The 16,714-nt window shown below is 41.5% G+C and overlaps 1 long non-coding RNA gene across 1 annotated transcript in view; it reads left to right on the top strand.

The window, feature by feature from the left end:
• Positions 1–7,215: 7,215 nt before the first annotated feature.
• Positions 7,216–16,714, top strand: part of LOC124777917 — a 709,880-nt gene continuing 700,381 nt past the window's right edge. The window contains exon 1 of the long non-coding RNA XR_007015801.1: positions 7,216–7,328. This is a non-coding gene — a long non-coding RNA (uncharacterized LOC124777917). The remainder of the gene's footprint in view (positions 7,329–16,714) is intronic.

Raw genomic sequence — 16,714 nt, 5'->3', positions numbered from 1 at the left:
GCCTCGGAAGGTCACGTGAAACTAAGTAGGACCAGATAAAGCGCTGCAAATCAACATGGCGGGGAACATTGCGCAATCGAGGCTGATAGTTTCTTACGTATTAGATTATCACGATTGATGACTGTGCTGCAATGTTGAAAGTACAAAAATAGTACTTTTTGTGGCAACCATTGAAGCTACGCAAAAGCTAACAGCAGCATCAGAAAGCGTACCTAAATGTGGGTCGAAACTGGAGTATAATATGTGTATATAAGCAACGGAAAATCTAAGAACAGCGTTGAAAAACTGATGAATTACGAATCGAAAGTCACATGTAATATGTCTATATAACATTAAATTTATAATTTACATACGTTCGAGAAAGTTGGAAATACTTGAATCACATTCAGTGTGAGCCTATAAGTACCGGCGGCCATTTTACCGCGAGACACTTAGTCTTCGGCGCTCAGTGTCACAGGTCGTATGTGCGGCTCGGAGTCACCTCGAGGTTGTAGCCGAAATTTTTTCCATGTATTAGATCAGGACTTCTAAACGTTTTGGCTGTAACGATCGCAAGGAACTATGAAATAATTTTTAAAAAATGGTTCAAAAGGCTCTGAGCACTATGGGACTTAATTTCTCAGGTCATCAGTCCCCTAGAACTTAGAACTACTTAAACCTAACTAACCTAAGGACATCACACACATCCATGCCCGAGGCAGGATTCGAACCTGCGACCGTAGCGGTTGCACGGTTCCAGACGGTAGCGCCTAGAACCGCTTGGCCATCCCGGCCGGCAAATAATTTTCGTTTGTTCGTACTTAGAAGAAATTCGCGTCGCGTAGAACGATTTGTTGGGGCTTGTAAACACACTGATCAGCCAGAACATTATGACCACATACCCAACAGCCGGTATATCGACCTTTGATGCGGATAACAGCGGCGACGCATCGTGCCATGGAAGCAATGAGGCCTTGGTAGGTCGCTGGAGGGAGATAGCAACACATCTGCACAAAAAATCACCTAATTTCCATTAATTCCGGGGAGGGGGGTGGAGAGGTCTGACGCCACGTTCAATCACATTTCACGAGTGTTCTATCGGGTACAGATCCGGCGCGTTAGGGGCCAGCACATCAAATGGAAATCGCCACTGTGTCCCCCGAACCACTCCATCATACTCCTGGCCTTGTGACATGGCATATTATGTTGTTGACAACTGTCACTGCCGTCAGTAAACAAGATCGTCATGAAAGGGTGTACGTGGTCTGCAACCAGTGCACGATACTCCTTGGCTGTCATGGTGCCTTGCAGAAGCTCCACTGGACCCACAGAAGCCCAGTTGAATGTTCCCCATGGCATAATGGAGCCACCACCAGCTTGCCTCCGTTCCGCAGTACAGGTATCAAGGACCTGCTCCCCTGGAAGACGACGGATTCGGACCCTCCCATCGGCATGATGTAGAAGGTATCGGAATTAATCAAAACATACAACGCTCTGCCACTGCGACAAAGTCCAGTGCCAATGGCCACGCGCCCAATTGAGTCGTAGTTGCCAATGTCGTGGTGTTAACATTGGCCCGTGCGTGGGTCGTCGGCTGCGGAGGGTCATCATTAGGAGTGTTCGGTGCACCGTGTACTTACGCACACTTGTACTCTGCCAGCATTAAACTCTGATGTTATTTCTGCCACAGTTCGCCGCTTGTCCTGTTTTACCGTTCTGCCCAGTCTACGACGTCCGACATTTGGAATGAGTGGTGGCTGCCCAACCCAGTGGCGTCTGCACGTGATTTCACCTTAGTTTCGACAGCTATTGAAGACACTCACCACAGTACCCCTGGAACACCTGACAAGTCGTGCAGTTTCCGAAATGCTCGTACCGATCGTCCGGGCCATCGCAATATCCCCTCGGTGAAACTCAGATAGATTGCACTCTTCCCTATTCTACACACGGTCAGCACGCTCACTGATACTACATGCACCGTGCGTGTGTCTGACTAGCGGTCATTCCTCGCCAGGTGACACTACTATCGCCTGGACGGGTTTACGTCGATAGCAGGTCGGTAGTCATAATGTTCTGGCTGATCACTATATTTCGCGAGTCTCGATCAGAAAGAGTTTGAAAACATTGTTCAACATTTGGGCTCTGAATAATACTGGGTTAGGCGTTTTTCTCTAAACATCTGTGAACTGTTCTACAGTTAATTTCGATGGTGATTTGCAATTAAAAATATTGTTAGTTCGCGGTTAAAGAACTTCAGCTTAGAAATACGCTGAAGCACTTTAAATAATTTTCGTTGCTTTGCCGAAGGATTAGCGAACACGCGATGCTGGTCGACCTACTTGGATTCTTGCACTGACGAATAATATTTCAATAATAAACTGTGATGAGGAGTGTGAATGGATATTTCGTTTGTTTTGTCGCGAATAAATTCAGTTTTTACAAAGTGTAGTGAAACATTATTTTAATGCGTGAAATCTTCTCGGGTGATCAGCCGAGTAAAGGCGTCGTCTTCTCGCAACGTTTCGAAGGGTTTCGTACCCATCATCTTCGCTTGAAGATGATGGGTACGAAACCCTTCGAAACGTTGCGAGAAGACGACGCCTTTACTCGGCTGATCACCCGAGAAGATTTCACGAATGGAATACGCCGAGAAAGTCTCAAATCACATTATTTTAATGAGTTGTGAGTGCCTTAATTTAGGGTTAAATACGATGGATGCGTTGGATGTCTCCTGAACAATGACTAAACCAATATTTTGAATCCAACCAAGTACTGGGAAGCCATGTGAACAGCGTTCTTCTTTCTTTATTTAACTTTTTATTTGTGCTGACACACGTGGTGGCCCACGATTCGAAGATTGGTGGAAGGAACAGCTAATAACTTCAACATTAGTCATTTACTTTTATATTAAGCAAGCAGCAGGAAGAACAGAAAATTTTAACACAAACATTATTTTCCCACCCAGATATTAACCCGCCTTATTAGATTGCAGTCTGAATCAGTTAACATTAAAGCGCGCCAAACCCTTACAGAAATGCGTTACGAGATGGTATACGAACACAGGGGAAAGGCGAAGTGGGACTGAGCTAAACATTAGTTAACGGAACGAAAAAACAGGATCGCAAAAGGAGCAATAAGTGAACTAGGGCGTCACTAACCTTAATTCGGACGAATAGCTCCTTTACTGAGTATCCTGTTTGTCCTTCGGTTTCGCTTAGCGACTAATGCTTCTTAGAGCAAAGATAATCTACAAATTATGCTTAGATGAAATCTGCTGACAAAAGAATTATAATCAAAAAATCTCTCTAGACAAAAATTTTGGCGCAAGTTCATAACAATGCACCGCAAACCAGAGTGGAAAACACGTAATGAAACTCTTGTGCTAATTTGTAAGAATTAAAATGTGGTTTAATAAATGTATTGAAACATTCGAAACTGCACAAAATTCAATTTACGCTTTTGCCAATAGTTTTTCATTTGGTCAGAGCGCGGTTGTTTCCGAAATCTGACCACTTTGTTTCAATTTTCTTTTTTGGTTTTCATTATTTCTTGTTCTTCAATCAACTCTTCCAGATCACTTCTGTTTTCGTGGAGCTTCTGGCAGCAGTGAGATTTTCATCTGGTTGGCCTGTTAAAAGATTCTCTTGCATATCCTGTTTACTTTCAGCCTAACCAGGCAGCCGTAAATCAGCGGTCTACGTTTTCTCATCGTTACATTTAGTTATTCAGTATTCTTGTAGAGATTTTCAAACTCCTGTATCTGTGGCCACCGTTGTGTTTTCTTGCCTCCAATATTTTCATAAGATTTTTGTCTGTTTCTTGTGCATGGTTTCTATTTCTCCTTTCATAGTCAAAGTCTGACATTTGGCAGCATATAAGCTTTTTGGTTTTGCTACTGTAAGATAATGCTGTAGCTTTGCTTGAGAGAAAATAAATTTCTTATTGTTCACATATTTAATGAACGGATGGGCAGGGTGGGCAGCGGTCTGCGATTGTTTGCTAATGATGCTGTGGTGTGCGGGAAGATGACGAAGATGAGTGACTATAGGGGTACAGCAGATGACTAAGCAAAATTTCTAGTTGGTGTGGTGAGTGGCAACTAGCTCTAAACATAGAAAAATGTGAGGTAAAGCGGATGAGTAGGAAAAAAAATCCCATAGTGTTCGGATACAGCATTAGTAGTGTACTGCCTGAAACAGTCACGTCGATTACCTACTTACGTGTAACATTGCAAAGCGATGTGAGATGGACGGAAGGTGAATAATCGACTCAGGTTTATTGGGGTAATTTTGGGAAAGTGTGGTTCATCTGTAAAGGAGACCGCTAGTGCCAGCTATTTCTGAGTACTGTTCGAGTGTTTGGGATCCGCACCAGGTCGAATTAAAGAAAGACACCGAAGCGCTTGAGAGGTCTGCAGCCGTGCGAACTAACATCCCAAAGGTGTTCGGGCTCACATGCGGTTCCTCTTCGTCGAAATGTCTTGGTTCAAACTCGTCTAGAGGTTGAACCGCACGTGTCGCATTACACGCCCTAAATTAGGCACTTGTGACCCTTTGGTTAAATTGTCTGGCTGGTGGAAGGTTTGTCAAATATAAAGTTAACGCAACATATAACAACAGTAATAATAATATCGGGAACTAAATTAACCACCCATAAATGATGCAGGCCTCACAGTTGCAGTTTGGTTAGAATAATGTTTATTCGGAAAGCAACCTAATAGCGAAAGTGGTCGTGTATTAGAGCTATTGTTACACTCGAGCGCATATCCATTTGACACAGCGCTATCATTCACAATATCATCGCGAAATACAAGTTATCTACGTGAAATGATACAGTTCACACCAACAGCGCGGCTGCTCACCGCTCACTGACTAAGTCCCGCGATACCACACAACCCGAAATTTTCTAAGTCGCTTCACTTCCTAGCTACCTAAAGACCGACTGTCCGCTTTCGCGTCTCAAACCGAACTGTTCACTTTGGTGTCTCCAGCCGAACTGTCCGCTTTCGCGTTCTGCTCCAGCACTGCCCCTCTGCCCGTCCCCGGCCGCGTTTCCCGCGCACCGAATACCCTCCCTCAACTGACTAGGGCAGTTCTCTTTCCTGAAGCCGTCCATTTGATTGGCTACAGCTTATTCTACATTATTTTACATTGTAACATATTTAAATAATAAATGCCTGGCCACTTTCACGTTCTAAATAAAGTAATAATAATACCGATTGTTAAATTCTTTTACATAAAACCAATACAATTTCCTCCTTCAATGTCACGGCCAGTAGCCTTGCACCAATGTGCTTCCTGATAAATAAATGTGTGTGTGTGAATTCCTAAGGGACCAAACTGCTGAGGTCATCAAATGGTTCAATGGCTCTGAGTACTATGGGACATAACATCTGGGGTCATGAGTCCCCTAGAACTTAGAACTACTTAAACCTAACTAACCTAAGGACATCACACACATCCATGCCCGAGACAGGATTCGAACCTGCGACCATTGCTGTCACGCGGTTCCAGACTTAAGCGCCTAGAACCGTACGGCCACACCGGCCGGCGCTGAGGTCATCGGTTCCTAGACTTACACACTACTTAAACTAACTTAACACTAAAGATAACACTCATATCCACGCCCGAGGGAGGATTCGAACCTCCGGCGGGAGGGGCCGCACGATTAGTGACATGGCGCCTCTAACCGCGCGGCCAGTCCGCTCGGCGATAAATAAATAAAGAACAAAAGTAACTGTTATGCACTAAACTTTACAAAAATTATTCTATTACCTAATGATTCAGTAAGGTGTCATGCTGTCATCGTTAAAAGTGTTTTGTGTGGAGTAAATGATGATCTCATGCTTAACTGAAAATACTGATAATTTAAATTTACTATATCATTTAAAGAAATGAAGTTACAGAGTTGATATTTACAGCATTTGTCATTTTAATGATGCGCTTCTACATGAAATATCGATAATTAAGATCGCCGGCCGGAGTGGCCGAGCAGTTCTAGGCGCTTCAGTCTGGAACCCCGGGACCGCTACGGTCGTAGGTTCGAATCCTGCCTCGGGCATGGATGTGTGTGATGTCCTTAGGTTAGTTAGGTTAAAGTAGTTCTAAGTTCTAGGGGACTGATGACCTCAGATGTTAAGTCCCACAGTGCTCGGAGCCATTTGAATCATTTTTGATCACTAAGATCGACTAAAGCGTTCAGATTTTAGCATTCAGGTCTTTGTTACAAAACTTGTGAATTTCACTTTAACAGTAAATCATAAATTATTATAGATATGATCGATATACAAGTTTTATTGGGCACAGCATGAAAATTTATGAAGGAAGGTAGATTAAAGTTACTGTGGCTTCATTCTCTCCATTACTACAGAATTAAATAGTTTCCTCTATAGCCGATCTTAGGTCCACCAGATCTAACACTGCTACACGTCCTCAGCCACAAACGGCTTCTTCTGGGTTTCCCTATGGCGTAGGTTCTCATCTGTCTCACTCGCACACTACAGCGCTTAGGCCTCAGACAGACAATAGACGGTGTGAGTTTCCCCATCTCGTGGTGAATCTGCGCCCTTTGTCACACACAGTCCTGGACGACAGGGTTCGTTACACAAATCCTGTAGGCTGACTCTTTCGGCCATATATTTAAATGAGGGCGCAATGCTCGTTAACTCACAACCGGACGGTTCGAACAACTAGTAAGTATTAAAGGGATGCTTCATGAACTCAAATGGGGATCAGCGGAGGGAAGGCGACGTTGTTTTCGAGCAGAAATATTGTGAAAATCTGGAGAATTGGCATCCTAAGCTGACTGCAGAACGATTCTACTGCCGTCCACACATTCATGCAAGGACAACGAAGATATGAGAAATTGGGACTCATACTGAGGCTATTGACAGTTGTTTTTCACTCGCTCTACCTGCGAGTGGAATGGGAAGGGATGTGACTAGTAGTGGTACTGGGTACCCTTCACTAGACCTGCAGAGTATGTATGTAGATGCAGGATGGGAGGTAAGACTGAGACGTCCTCCTAGCACAGAATGCGTGGAGAGGGTGGTAGCCCGGCCCAGCACGCAGGTACACCAGCGGACACGGTGCGTGGGCGACAGCGATCCCGGGCGGTTGCTAGGCGACGCGCGCTGCCTGCGCGGCCCACCGCCAGGGGCGCCGCCTCCGCCGCCGCCGCCGCTGCCGCCGCCGGCCGGCGCTGCGCTGTGGGGTCAGTCCGGGCTGGCCGCGCGACGCCCTGCGACGCCCGCGTCGCCACGCTGCTACGCGCCTCCGGTCGGTTCGCCGGCAAGGTTCACGACTCCGGCCAGCTGCTTCTCGTCGCCTGGTCGCCGGCCGCCTCGCCAGGTGAGTCTCCTGCGGCCCGCGTCACAGCCGTCGGCGCCCGGGGTGTCCGAGGCGTCGCGCTGCAGCAAGTGGAAGATTCGGAGCCGTCTCAACAGTCGGCCACCCCCACTCTGACCTGTGGCTCGTTCCACTTGACAAGACGCGGCTGGGCTCCCGGAACGCAACACGAGAGGACGATCAGTACGCGAGCCTCTGCACAGAATTTGTTCGTGCTCGCCGTTATACTGTCAAAGACACTCTGTCAACACATTCTTTTCAAGTATAATGTTTATTTCAGTCAGTGGTCGTAAAAGCTGTTTAATGGCTGCACCAGAATGAACTGACTACTGATTGCCATTACCTCGTAAATACTTCTCGGTCGGTGGCTGCATAAGAACGTGGTAGGAGACAGCTAGTAAAGGACTCTGCCCTTCGGCCAGCAAGTCTTTAACGGCTTTTAACCCTTCGACTACCAAAATATCTTTCAAAGTCATTAATGTATGGTAATTGTTAGTAATGTCATAGTCAGAAGTAATGTCATTAAATAATATTTCCCTCCGTTGCACTTAACAACACGGCGGGAGGTGATACATACAGGGTTCTTGTTTAAGTATCTCCTTAGTTTCAGTTGACGACCTACAAACTAAAACACATACACAAAAATGACATATATCAGTTGATAGAAGATTTCTCCAATTTCTAACTCATATTATAAGTGCACTATTTGAGCTTCGTTTTTAATGTGGCAAACGTCAATACATGCATGCAAGTCGTTGACACAATGTGTCCGGGTAGACACGAAGGCAACCCTCTTTGGAAATGTGGTAAGTGGGCTGCCTATCTGCGGGCGTGAACTAATCCTATGCGACAGTATGGAGACGAGAGTTAACAGTGGAGCTTAAGCACAGCACATTCTACAGGTGAAATCTGTATGAATAGGATTTCTACAAAACACTAGCAGACATTCCTTTACCAGTTGGACATTGATACAAACCAATAAGAAGCAGAAAATTCTCACTAGTTCTTTGATGACTGATAACCTATCGTGAGACATGTACGTCCCGTAGGCAGTCAAATGGTTGAAAAGGGTGTGCCCTTTAAGCGACGAAATATTTGAAAAACGTTATGATTCATATCCGAGAGGCGCTGACAATTTCTTTATCATACAACTAGTTTCTGTCCACAGATCATCATCGGGTATTACAGAACATTTACAACAGTTCACAAGGCGATATATAATCAATGGCGTCACAAATCTATGATTTTACTTGACTACAGTAACGAATTAAGGATTTTACATTTTTCGACGCCATTCATTTCATATCATCTTGTAAGCCGTGTAAATATTTTATGATACTTCATGACGGTCAGCGATCTGTAACTCGCTGTACAATCAAGAAATTTTTATCTATAGTTCTTAGCGGTAAAGCACGGCATTTTCAAATGTTAATTGGGTATTGATCATGAATAGTTAACTGAAATCGATACAGCCATTTAACAGTTTCTGTAAGTATTGACTTAAGTACACTTTATAGTGCAACAAAGCTATTTTCGGAGATCTTATTTGAATACAGCACTATCATAACTTTTATGATCCCTGCAAATAACAGTTCCGCAGCCTCATTTTATTATTTCTAATTTATTTGCTTATTGTTTATTATTCGCGATTATTCCTGTGCATGTAGCTTGTATCACAAGCGCTCCTGAACAAAACAAGTTCACAAAGAGTGAGTGTCAGTACAAACATACAAGTTTTGGTAAATTACGTTGTAACAACATTTTACCATCGTAAATGTAAGTAGGAGAGTAATTCCCACAACGCATAAAATGTAGTTTAGATCGCATATAGATACGTCATTTGCAAGCAAATAACCATAATTCATCAAAGGAATAAAAAACGTATGACGCACTTGGAGACAATGAATCCGCCAAGAGGGCACAATAATTATACCTAACCTGTAAAATTCCAGCCTCCTTGTAACGTAGGATGCACCGGTTCTCACTCGAGCATCGAAGTTTAGTAACGTCGGTCCCATTTAGTATCTGGAGCGGTGACCATCTGGGAACACCAGGTGCTGTGGCTCTTGGATATGATAGTCGCCAAAGGTGCGTCCAACAGGAAGATTTGCGCTAGGCCTTTGCGCCATATGACAATATTATTATCATCTATAAAATCCAACTAAATACACTGTTAACACTTTTTGGTGAACGTAATTTATCTCATGGACATCTGTTTGATTCAAATGCAAAAATCTTAGAAAGCACTTTATCATCAATTATAGGCTGTAGTAGTATGAAAAGCAGCGTTGTCAACACATAGCGATGTGGAACATTCCGACGTGCAAAGTGTTGAACACGCCACCATCCATACTCTCCTGTCTTTTACTTGATGTTAAGTGTGGACAGAAGATTTTTACAGCTGCATCAACTAGATTTCCATGAGATAAATTCTGCTGTGGACAATAAATGTTGGTAATATATTTATTTAGATTGTATTGTTTATAATTATTATTGGTTTTTTGCATTTTCATTTCCTTGAAGTTCGTCCTATCTGCTTTATTCCTATGGCGAAACATAGCTAATTGCACGCAGATTACGTAGGCTAGCTATTATTAACGTAAACTATGTTTTACCCTTTGTAGGGGTTAATCGCCTATTGCGTACTACATAAATTAATGAAAGCATAATGTTCTCATAATGTAATTTACCAAAATTTGTGTCTTTATAGCGGAACTCGCTCTTTACATATTACTTTTCTACAGCAACGCTTTACATTGGTGCTGCGACCACGAAAATTGCGCAGAGAGTGAAACACATACAAAAAAAGTTAAAAACCACAAAGTGTAGGTGTAAAAACCCTATACAAAAAAAGAAACTAGGAGCCCACAAATAAAATGCTCATTCAAAAATAATGGAGAAGATAGTTAACAGACTGCAATAACTAATGTTGTTAGACAACAACCACGACAGTTTTGCCCTGTTGACACCTCATCACAGCTGGTTGTATACGTGTGATCTCTTAGTTTAGGAAAACTACGCCATATCTGCATGGGTGGCAGTTAAAAAGTTAGATTTCGTTTCGTTTTTAATGTCGTCACTCTAGGAATCTTTTAACGATGAAGATGCTAATAAAACGATAACGAAATTATGTTTATTAAATCGCATAATTACATTTTATATTCGAAGAGATCTTCTGTCCTTCTTTTTACGTGAATAGTTTGCAGGTACTCCAGTTTTAATGTGGATGTCGCTGATTTAATGATCAGTTACAAACGGGTCCTCAACATATTTCACGAGCTCATGGACGGGTTCGGTTTATAATTCAATGTGGAGACTAATTACTTAATACAAAGTCTCAGCACTCACATGTAAACGATACTAATACACTACCTGTTTTTCCAAGGACACAAAATGTTGTTTATGCACTTCGGCACTATATTGATTTCAGCTACCAAAGTTGCTTGTGTTGTTGCATTGTGAAAATTGCATCATTTTATTACGATAACATACTAGTTGCATGATCTTCTGACATATGCATCGACTGTGAAACGTACTCAGACATTTACGTAAGTCTGCTTTGGGGATTTCTTATGAATCGGATCATAGTGCCACGAAGAAAACAATCTCGTAATATTGGTTCTGTAGATTTTAGTTCCCATATGAAATAGAAAATAGTTTAAAAATTAAAACATTGCGTCAGCTGAAACACAACTATAAGAAACCGTCTATTTATACCGCAACAACATGTGTTCCGGTGCATAACAGACTGTTTTGGCAAGTTGATGTTGAAGGAGGTGCAGTAATAAACTGCTCCTTGAGCCATATAAATGACAGGAGAAAACCAAAGAAGTGGCACTGATATACAGCGAAAAACAAAAGAATCTGTTATTGATGTATAACAGTATTCAGACGGGAAGGCATAGAACAATGCACACTTCACTGGAGCGTGATAATCAGTTCTGGAGACAGAAAATCCGTTGCCAAGTTGCTGCTCAAAACGGAGAGAGATCTGCATTTACTAGTTGATTAGAGTCCTGTACTATCCTACGAATAAGCCAACTCACTTACTAATGTTGCTAGCAAAGAGTTCAGAGCTGTCGTCTACTCAAGAACTCAACAAGAAGATACAAAATTAGCAGTAACAACTGCGGAAGGGCGAAAACTGATTGCTCACCTTCGTAATAGCTGCTTATCCGTTACAGATGCAACGCGGATTAACATAAGATCTCACTCGGCTGTGTACGATGTAAGGGGAGGTGTTCCAGATACCTGAGTAAGCCAACAAGCTTTTACCCTCTGCGGAGAGAGAGCAATCGTTTATCTGAAAAAAGGAGGTGCGAAAAGCAGCCACTGAAGTATTCAGAAGAGGTGAGGGTATTTGAAAGCGTATCAAGGTATGTGTGCACATTAGAAAGTTAACAAAGGCGGATTCAGTAGATTAGTGAAGCAAATCATGGGTGTACACTGAATGGAGAAACCACGGTGGTTACTTCTATAAATAATTATTTTTAGCGGTAGTAAAACTTCAACTCATTTGCATCGGAAGAAAGGTACGTAGCTAGCGCGAGGAGACTTCATAACGTGACCCGAATTATTTCATACCAGTCGTAAAACATTGTGGTAGGTTGGCGCTTTCTTGGAAAAGTAGACTTCGGCGGCGTCGAAAATTTACAGCACAATGTATAGTGATATAGTGTACATAAAACAGAAGTAAGATGCAAAAAAATCGTAAAATAGTTTTCACCCCAGTAGGACAGTGTTTCTACCATGCTACCCGAATACTGAGATATGGGTTCCATAAAAATCTGAAATACAGTTAATTGGTAACGTTTTGTCCAAGCGTATGGCTGTCTTATTTCAGAGCCGAAGTTTCGTTATTAAGTCCGCAGTCCCTCGTGATACCTTCTTCTGCCACTTCCCGCTTCCCCAATCTCTAACAATGACTTTTAGGCTAAGCTACACCGAGCTTCGTGACCCACATTAAAATGAAGGGCCCCTATATCACACTGGACAAGTAAGTTTAAATGTCCGAGGAGGGCAACGCCTTATCACTTCCAACAGATCCAGGGCACGACTTTTCCGTATGCCGTCCACTGGCCATCTTCAGATATATCCATTTCGTGTTTACACACGGAGACACTGCATCGGAAGTATCGTTGCAACGTGTTATGGACCTTCACAAGTTTTCCCAAAATTTTATGGAACGAATTTACAATCGTTTACGACATCTCTATATTTGATGCAACATTTTGTCTATTTTATTTTCTCTGTGCGTATTTTAGTGGAAGAAGATCTCCTAATCTAAGATTATAAGCCATTCCCTCACGTCTGCTGGTGTCGAAGTTGTTTCTTCCCGCTCTCCATTTAACGATATGGGAACTGTGTGTCAGAAAACTTTTCGTAAATCCTCAAGTTCATTTGGCCCACAGCAGCACAAGAGCATACCAATATATATCATTGTAAATTACAATGAATACGCGTTCAATTACTTTTTATGTTCCGGAGTATTTGGTGTGCTGTATAAATGGGTGTTTTGGGATTATTTTAAATTCATTGTACACTATGTGCTCATTTTTAAATGTTTCATGCATCACATAGTAAATAAATCGGACATCATTCAAAAATTTCAGTTTACATTCTAGTTAGCATAATGTTTGCCTACTAAATAATTTCCGAATTGTATTTGGACTCAGCCATACGTCGCATAGCACGACTCGTGCGGAGATAAAACTGTCTCCATTATTTGGAAATGTGACTGTACTCTTGTCAATGTCATCTTAGACTCAGGTAGCGTAATATGTGCTCCACGAAACAGAATTGTGAATTATTGGCTTTTAACAGCGAGAGCTGTTAATTTTTAGTCACACGGTATGGTTTCCTTTACTGCGATAAACTACAACTAAACTTATTTAAACAACAAAATTCTTTTAAAAATAAGTCTTCTTTTCACCTATGTCGTACAAGATATAGTACTGTGTTCCGCCTATTATACAAAAACTCTAATTATTTTTACGTTAGTTTTCTCGTCCAAACATGCTTCAAAATAACTTTTTCATTTTCACTGGCTTCTCCTTATTTTACTGAAAAAAATGGAAGTGAGCGTATGGCATCATTACCGGTAGGCCCCATCCGGGGAAGTTCGGCCGCCAAGTTCAAGTCGTATTTCAGTCGACGCCACATTGGGCGACTTGCACGGCGGTGATGGGGATGAAATGATGATGAAGACAACACAACACCCAGTCCCCGAGCGGGGAAAAGTCTCCAACCCGGCCGGGAATAGAAGCCGGGCTCGCTTGCATGCGAGGCGAGCAAGTTACCACCCAGCTCAGCTGGCGGACTATTTTACTGAAAATCTGAAGATACAAGACGTTAGTCGTAATAGTTGCGATTGAAATTTAGACTTAAACATTTTATTATGCATATTACGATTTTGTTTTTTACTTAATTACTGATAGAGAATGTTTCCTGAAATCTTGGCTGGATAGCTTGCCATCTGCAACAACACGGATATTAAAAGTTGTCAGTTAGTTAACGAAAATTTACTTTTTGGGCCCAATTTTGTCTCGCATCTTTTATCATAAAGCTTCTGGTATTTTTTATATGAGGACATACGGACGATGGCACAGATGAGATGAAACATGTTTGAGCACGGAAAAATAATTTGCTTTTTGTAAAAAATCAGACTGAATGAGATGTATAATTTGTTTTGTAAGGACATCAGGTTCTAAAGCATCAAAAACCAAAAGATGATTAGTCACACCTTCCGTCATTTTTAGACACACGATTTCACTTATTTCTCCTCTGATTTTTTAATTTTACTTTTCTTTCATTTTGGAATACTTTTCTTTAGTGAGAGCCTTGCTTCATTTTTCTTTATATTTCTGTCAACGCCTTGTGTTAATAATCTCTGTAATATTGCATCTGGCGTGTTTCAATTCTAATGGCACTAGGCCAAAATCTTTCAAATAATTAGCAATTTCTGTCTCATCTGTTTCAGTTTCGTTGTTTATGGGTCGACGACGTGCAGTAAAGTTCATTGTTTTTGTTCTACGTTGATATACGCTGTAAAAAGTATGCTTCATTCTTTTACAACACTGACAAAAACTTCTTGTTCCTTCAGTTCCTCTTAATGTCACTCAGAGGTGCAAAAGCATTTTTGTGTAATGTATACAATACCTATATGTCTTCTTCGAATGACACGTAGCGTTTTTATGGAAGATGATAGGAAATATCTTACACAGTATCTTACGTCATCTACACACTCTAGTCACATGAAAAATTTGTCATTTTTAGTACTACCGCTTTTGTTTTAAGCTACATTAGTGATAACGTTTTGGAATACGTAAAATCTTACTGCTCTTCCATTTTACAGCTAATGTTCCAGCTTAGTAACAATCTTTCGATTAGCTCGAATAATGTTAATATCTTTTTAAAGATTCATTCAACGAGTATCTACTTATTTAAATTACTTTGCCTGTATACAACCCTATGAAAAGATTTGTTACCACCTCCCACTTCGGTGATATTTTGGATGATATCATGCACGCGTTATGGAACTATTGTATTTACCAGATCATAAAGTACGCTGTGTTTGTTGTCATTTCGTGTTTCATATGGTCTGCTATGTTTCTCGACTACTATCCCACTACGCTGTAGAATCCGAGAACATGTTCTTAATCCTTATCAATTATTTGCCTGTGAAGTGTATACATCATGAAAATAATTTCCCTGTGATTTAAATACAGAGAACGATTATTTCTAAATTCTTATCTAAAAGCTCTCGTTGCGTTCTTAATGTGACCTTTACAGTTTTTATCTCTGTCAAGTATGCATTACACCTCAGCATCCTTTTCCATTTAAAAAGGTTGTTTTTATTCTTGTTTTCACTTGTACAACGAGTAATACATTTGCCTGTATTTTAACATAGTAGTGTTTTTAGTAGCTGGTACAAGACGTCTCATTGTGCATTGTATTTATGTTGCTTAATTGTCATTGTAGTATACATTTACTCTAAAGGTTATATTTATATATTGTCGTTTAATGAACAGCGGTGGAATGTTGAAAAATGTAGTTTTCCGTCAAGTATTTATCAAATATGAAGGTTACAAAAATGTTTCACTCTTAGTGTTCCTTGTCTTGGAAACACGTCGTATTCAGGTCTCGAATGACTAACAAACGCCTCTGTCAGATTTAATCATTTGTGTGTTTCTAAATGCCTCATTTCTTTAGCTTCTTCAATGGCAGAATTTCGCATGAGGTAAAGTGACTTTACTATGAAGTTAAGTAAAATTACTGAAACTACTTTTGATGGTTTTCTCTTTTCATTAATGTATTGCACGCCGATATTATACTTCGCTCATCGTCATATTTACAAGATCTTTTTACCATCGACTGTTTGGCAACGCTATTTGCTTGCTGTCTAGTATTCTCGTTTAGCGGTATTTTGCATGTACTGCCACAATCTTCATATTTTATTTTTGCTTGTATTATTAATTTTTTTCTTTAGGTACCTCCTGCGTATTCTTTTTCTGTTAGTGAACGTAATCGTTGGCTTTACAGTGAGCTTCGTAGTATACTTTTCAGCCGGATCAAAGCGATGTTACTCGAATACATCAGCCAGTGGCACGAACGAATTTCGTGTTACGCTTTACACTACCACGTTTACACGGTGCTAAGAGTCATATTCTAAACTATAATCCAAGCACCCAAAGATGCCTGGACGATGTGTACAAGAGCGCGCGCGAGATACCGCCAGTTCGAGTGGCCCTCGGAAGTTTGTTAGAGGGGCGTTACTCTTCTTAAGTACTGCTGCCTCGCAGCTTGAAAGACGGGACATTGCTGCTTGTCTATCTATGTTAGCAGCGGTTCGTTTTTAGATAACAACAAACGTTTCCGCTTCTCCTTGTAGCTCTGTGACAGTAAAATACAACCTTACTTAACGACAACATATAGAGATATATCGTCGAAAATAGGGGGTGGACTCCGTGTTACGCTATTATCACCGAGCCCATGCCGACACACACACACACACACACACACACACACACACACACACACACAGAGCAAACGTTTGATCATAGCTATAGTAATGGGTGTGCAACTAATTGGGTTAAGAAAATCCCAGGTTACGGCATACTGGAGGACATTCCAGCAGATGAGGTTTCTCAGATACAAATCCTGCAGCTCCTTTTGCATCTCACGCAGATTTATTTTGGTACAGAACTCGTGATCAAAGCGAGGGGTTGAGGTTTATTTCCCGTGCCTGCAAACAGCTGTAAATTGTCATTAGCAAGTATAGCTCTGGATGATTCACAGCCAGCTTTTGTGGCAAATACCACAGCTCTATTATGTTTCGGTAAGAGCTGCTTTATGAACCTGTTCGTGTTGCTGAGAAGTCGTGCTTTTGA

The sequence above is a fragment of the Schistocerca piceifrons genome, chromosome 2 (assembly GCF_021461385.2).
Source record: "Schistocerca piceifrons isolate TAMUIC-IGC-003096 chromosome 2, iqSchPice1.1, whole genome shotgun sequence".
NCBI classification, from domain to species: domain Eukaryota; kingdom Metazoa; phylum Arthropoda; class Insecta; order Orthoptera; family Acrididae; genus Schistocerca; species Schistocerca piceifrons.
This window is presented reverse-complemented; position numbering and strand designations above follow the sequence as displayed.